This window comes from Mercurialis annua, linkage group LG8 (genome assembly GCF_937616625.2).
Source record: "Mercurialis annua linkage group LG8, ddMerAnnu1.2, whole genome shotgun sequence".
In the NCBI taxonomy this organism is placed as follows: Eukaryota; Viridiplantae; Streptophyta; class Magnoliopsida; order Malpighiales; family Euphorbiaceae; genus Mercurialis; species Mercurialis annua.
This window is the reverse complement of record NC_065577.1, coordinates 40,402,007-40,408,709: the sequence shown is the minus strand read 5'-3', so window position 1 is coordinate 40,408,709 and position 6,703 is coordinate 40,402,007.

The following is a 6,703-nucleotide window of genomic DNA, read 5'->3' as shown; positions in this document are numbered from 1 at the left end:
TTTTTTTTCTCTCAATCAATAAGAGCATCTCCAATAAACTCTTTAAAATTGACAAATTCTTTAATTTAAAGAATTTATCAATAAATTAGAAGTCCAATGGACTCTCTAAAATTTAAATTTAGAGTAGAGAGTGAAAATGACTCTCTACATGTGGAGAGCCATTTTCACTCTCTACTTCATTTTCAAAAAGATAAAAATTCAAATTTTAAAATAAGTTAGTTATTTTTCATTTCAAATGTACTATTTCATATTTTTAAATTTAAAAACTGAATTAATATATTAATATTATTAATATTTTTTATTTTTTTAATTATAAAAATAAAATAAAGAGTCGGTATTAGAGAGTCTGTTGGAGTAAATTTAAAAATATTACTCTTTATACTTAAGATGCTCTTTATTTTAATAAATATGCTCTTTATTTTAAAGAGCACCATTGGAGATGCTCTAATAATTGAGGGACATGATGGACGATTTTATGGTTAATAATAATTTTCAATTAATTTATATTCTCTTCCATTAAATTTCTCTTTAAATGTATTAATAAGCGCTCTTCTCGGCTTTATTAGTTTCATCTTTTGATTCTTTATAATGACTAGTTTCGCATTACGTGCTATGCACGTGGCTCGTAACGTAACTCGTCAATGTACATATTAGTAAATTTATTATAACTATATCAATTTTTTATTTATAATTAATATTTTAATTTTGTAGTTAAATCAAACTAAAAGATAGGTATTCCTACTAATTTGGAGACAATTTAGCTACCTATTCTAATTAGGACTTTTATTACAATAGTGATTAATTAAATAACTAATTAGTTAATGACTATAAAACCTTTATTTAGTAATAAACTGAAAAGGATTATTCAGTAAATTTGCCTGCCCCCCATCCGTACTTTTATATATAGTATAGATATGAATTAATTTCCATGCAAAACATATTTATTTCCAATAGTTGTAGATCTAAACAAAAAGTTATCATAAATAAAATCAATAAGGTATTAAAAGTAATGATGAGTCATGCATTGCATTATAAAGTTAAAAGATAAATTTAATACTTAACTACTTCATGAGATATTCATGCTAGAGTAATAATGTATAGGAATATCTTCTCAAAATTTTATGTTAAAAGATATTTTATTTTCGAAGATTCATCTTCAAAACTATTAACCAAGATATAGCAAATCATCTTGAGTCAACTAAATGGAGTAATAAGGATGATAATTGGAGTAATAAGGAAGTTGACCAAGATTTGATTTGCTTTCCAGAACAAGAAAAGTCTGGACACCAAGATTTAATTATTCTTCCAAAAAGATGAAGAATATCTACTTACCAAAAGAAGAGGAATTGTGTAGAGTAAGGTAAGAAGTTCTATAAAGATCCAATCACTACATTATAGGAAACCAATTGAATGACTCTCTGCTGTAAATTAGCTGTGTAATTAGTACAGTATAGTTGACTACCTTATTTATAACAGTCTATATAATTCTGTAATTGTGCAAACAAAAGTATTATAAAAAGAATTCTCCTTTTCACGTTTCATACTCTCTTCTATTTTTCTTTATGGTATCAAAGCCATTGTGAGACAAGAGAATTCTTTTTTTCCATGGCTTCCACAATATCACTCAATGTTGCCAATTTCGTCACTCTCAAACTCACACCAGAAAATTACCCCCTATGGCGAGAACAAATGCTTGCTCTAGCCGAAAGTCAAGATATGGTCGGGCTTCTCACAGGAGAGAAAACAAAACCCATCATGTACACCAACACCACAACAGAAAAGTCACCTTCAAATGAAGATACTGATATACAGTTTTCAGAAGAATTTCTCAGTTGGAGAAAAAACGATCGCCTCCTACGTGGATGGATCATTGGAACACTCACCGAAGAAACTTTAGGTCTGGTCATCGGTCTAGACTCATCACAATCAGTTTGGAACGCTTTAAAAGAAGCGTATGCCCAAGACTCACAAGAACGTGAGTTTACTCTTCGACAACAACTTACATATCTCAAGAAGGAACCAAACCACTCCTTAGCTGAACATTTGAGAAAGTTTAAAAGCATATGTGATAGCCTAGCAGCCATAGGTAATCCTATACCTGACAAAACAAAGGTCTATTCCTTACTTGCAAACCTCGGCCCCAAATATGAAGCTTTCACAACAACAATGCTCAAACCTCCAATGCCGTCCTACACCGAAGTTATTTCGCTGTTACAAGGCTTTGAACAACGAAACTCTTGGATTGAAGAATCACACTTGCCAGCATATGCATTTTATGGACAACGTAACCCAAGTCGACAACAACAACAAAATCGCAGCAACCAATTTACATCAAAAGGCAGAGGCTTTCATGCTACAAATAACAATTTTCAATATTCTAATTTTGCAGGAAATAATGCTCACACTCCGAGATCGCTGCAAAGAAGTACCCCTAGACCACCACCACCTGGAAAACGAAGGATGACTGCCACTGAAAGAGAAATGTACAAAGATGAATGCTGCCAGTTTTGCGGCAGGCAAGGTCACATCGCAAAAATCTGTTGGAGCCTCCCCGATCAAACGAACAATGACGAACTTCCTCAAGCCCTTGCAGCACTCACTATGGACACCTCAATTCCTGACACTGAATGGACCACCGACACCGGAGCCTCGCATCATATGACTGCACAATCTGGTATGCTTACTAATCTTAAAAAATATGTTGGCAGTGATTTTGTGTTTATTGGCGATGGGTCTTCTTTAAAGATCGATGCTATTGGTGATACATTAATTTCTGACGGTAAGAACAAATTAATGCTACGTGATGTACTACTGGTTCCACAATTAACTCGGAATCTACTTTCAATTAGTCAATTAACAACACAATATCCTGTGAACTGTGAATTTACTGATGAACTATTTTGTGTTAAGGAACGAACAACAGGCCGAATCCTACTAGTGGGTCAGCGTAAAGGAGATCTTTATGTTTTATCCAGGATGAAAGAGGCAAATTTTTCTACAAGACAAAATACAGGAACTGAAGAGCTATGGCATCAGCGACTTGGACATCCGCAAACCTCTACTGTTAAACTTTTGGAAACTAAGAAGTTAATTAGTGTTAATTCAAATAAGTCAGTTGACACTCTTTGTGAAAGTTGTCAATTGGGCAAACTTAGCAAGTTACCTTTCAATTTATCTAGTTCTGCAAGTACGAATGTTTTTGATAAAGTTCATTGTGACATTTGGGGACCAGCTCCTGTTTTATCTCTTGGAAGATTTCGATTTTACGCATGTTTTGTTGATGATCATTCTCATTATATGTGGCTAATTCCTCTTCGTGCTAAATCTGAATTTGTTGATGTTTATTTTTCATTTGAAAAGTATGTGCAGCGCCAATTCAACAAGAAAATAAAAATCTTTCACTCCGATGGAGGGGGAGAGTTTGTCAATAACCGTCTTCGCTCTCATTTTCAGCAACAAGGAATTGTGCACCATCTTTCATGTCCTTATACTCCTGAACAAACGGGAATTGTTGAACGACGACACCGTATCATTAGAGAACTTGGGATGACTATGATCTTTCATAGTGGTGTACCAAATTCTTTATGGGTTGATGCTTTTTCCACAGCAGTATTTTTAATTAATCGTTTGCCGTCCTCCTCGTTAGCTTTTGATACTCCTTATTTTCGATTATATGGCTCTAACCCACAATATTCCATGTTACGTGTATTTGGTTCTAGATGCTATCCATACACATGGAACACCAAGAAAAATAAATTTGATGCAAAAACTGTTCCTTGTGTTTTTGTAGGATACAGCAATCAACATAAAGGATATCGATGTCTTGATCCATTAACACATCGATTATTTGTCTCACGACATGTGCTGTTTGATGAAAACAACTTTCCCTATAAAAAATCAACTAAATCGCCAGCCTCACTTCCATGTTTCACTGATTTTTTGGATATTTCTCCCTCACTACCTGCAAATCCACCCCTCACAGTAGATACACCTCTACCAAATCCATTATCAAATAGCACAATCCCTGAATTACCCACTCCGCATATTTCAGTAGTCGAAGATGATATGTCTGATCTTGCACATCCAAGTGATACCACCTCATTGGACTCGGTTGACACAGACGATACTCCCGCCATAGGTAATTCATCTCCAACATCTGTTTCCTTAAACTCTAATTCTTCTTTGCATGTTGAACAGGTCCAACCAACTTCTATAGTCACTCGTTCTCAGCATGGCATCCACAAACCTAACCCACGCTATGCTTTAACTCTTGAACGTGGCGGTATTCCTCATGAACCACGCAGTGTCAAATCCGCCTTGCAACATGATGGTTGGAAACATGCTATGCTTGAAGAACTCGATGCTTTACATAATAATAAAACTTGGGTCTTGGTACCCCGAGAACCCCACATGAATGTCGTTGGCTCAAAATGGGTTTTCAAAGTAAAATTGAATGCAAATGGTACTCTTGATCGGTTAAAAGCCAGGTTAGTAGCGAAAGGATATCATCAAGTTGATGGCATAGACTATACGGAAACATTTTCACCAGTTATCAAACCAGGTACGATACGTTTGGTTCTTAGTATTGCTTTGTGCAAAAAATGGGACATCCGCCAACTTGATGTCAAAAACGCTTTCCTCCATGGTTTCATAAGTGAAGATATTTTTATGGAACAACCACCTGGCATGCATGATTCCAATTTTCCCTCTCATATTTGCAAACTTCAAAGAGCTCTTTACGGTCTTAAACAAGCTCCTCGAGCTTGGTTTGATCGGTTTAGTTCCTTTTTAATTAAACATGGCTTCTTTTGTAGTTTGGCAGACCCATCATTATTTATTTTACACTCATCACTTGGCACATTAGTTTTATTGCTCTATGTTGATGACATGCTTTTGACAGGATCCAGTTCGCATCTTCTTAATAGTTTTGTTCAACTATTACATTCTGAGTTTGCAATGAAAGATCTTGGCCCTATACATCATTTTCTTGGAATTGAGATTCAACGGGGTCATAATTCCCTTCATCTATCTCAGGCTCAATATGCCTACTCTATTCTTGACAAAGCACAAATGATTGACTGCAAACCAATGAACACGCCCATGGAGTCTAAAACTAGAGGATTTCAAAATAGCAAGGCATCTCCTGATCCTTCACTTTATCGTAGCATCGTCGGTGCCCTCCAATATTTGACACTCACTCGTCCTGATATTTCTTTTTCTGTCAATTATGTTTCTCAATTCATGCACTCTCCATCTTTTGCTAGCATGAAAATGGTTCGCCGCATTTTACGTTATGTTAAGGGCTCAATTAATCTTGGTTTATATTTAACTGGTGATACTACACTTGATCTTTGTGGTTTTTCTGATGCAGATTGGGCAGGCTGTCCAACTACACGAAGATCTACCACTGGCTTCTGTACATTTTTAGGGCGGAATATTATTTCGTGGTGTGCTAAGAAGCAACCCACTATTTCTCGTTCAAGCACTGAGGCCGAATACCGTGCTATGGCTAACACTGCTGCAGAATTGACTTGGCTCACATTTCTTTTGCGTGATCTCCGTATTTCTCAATCACAACCGCCAACCTTATTGTGTGACAATCTAAGTGCGTTACATATGACTATCAATCCTATCTTTCATGCTCGAAGTAAGCACATTGAATTGGACTACCATTTTGTACGTGAGCGGGTCTCTATGGGACTGCTTGTCACTCGACATATTTCCTCTAATTTACAACTTGCAGATATCTTCACAAAGCCCCTTTCTAAAACTGTCTTAAATCAGTTTCGACACAAACTTTGCCTTCAATCTCGGCTCAGTTTGACAGAGGGTATTAACCAAGATATAGCAAATCATCTTGAGTCAACTAAATGGAGTAATAAGGATGATAATTGGAGTAATAAGGAAGTTGACCAAGATTTGATTTGCTTTCCAGAACAAGAAAAGTCTGGACACCAAGATTTAATTATTCTTCCAAAAAGATGAAGAATATCTACTTACCAAAAGAAGAGGAATTGTGTAGAGTAAGGTAAGAAGTTCTATAAAGATCCAATCACTACATTATAGGAAACCAATTGAATGACTCTCTGCTGTAAATTAGCTGTGTAATTAGTACAGTATAGTTGACTACCTTATTTATAACAGTCTATATAATTCTGTAATTGTGCAAACAAAAGTATTATAAAAAGAATTCTCCTTTTCACGTTTCATACTCTCTTCTATTTTTCTTTAAAAACTACTTCAATTATACATCTACATGATTAAAACAAGGAAATTAAACAACACATTCAAATCAATAGATGTAGAAATTACATCTATTAACCATAGATCAAATTTATCTCAAAATATACAAATTAAACAAATCTTTGGTTAAATTTAAGGTTTAATCGTCTAAAAGTACCTTAATTTCTCGAATTTTTCAATTTACGTCTCAAACTTCCAAAATCGTCAATTTTAGTCTATTTTTTAATAATCCATTTCAATCGCACCCTCTATTTAAATTAGAGTGCACATATTTTGCTTCATAATGTTATAACTTGCATTACGAATCATAAACACGAACGATATATTTCAATATTCTCCATACAAATTCAAAATTGAAATTAAAAAATCGGCTAAAAATGACGATTTTAAAAGTTCGGATCAAAACGAAAATAAAAAAGATGGAATCTTTTTCAACAATTAAGCCTAAAAACATTCACTA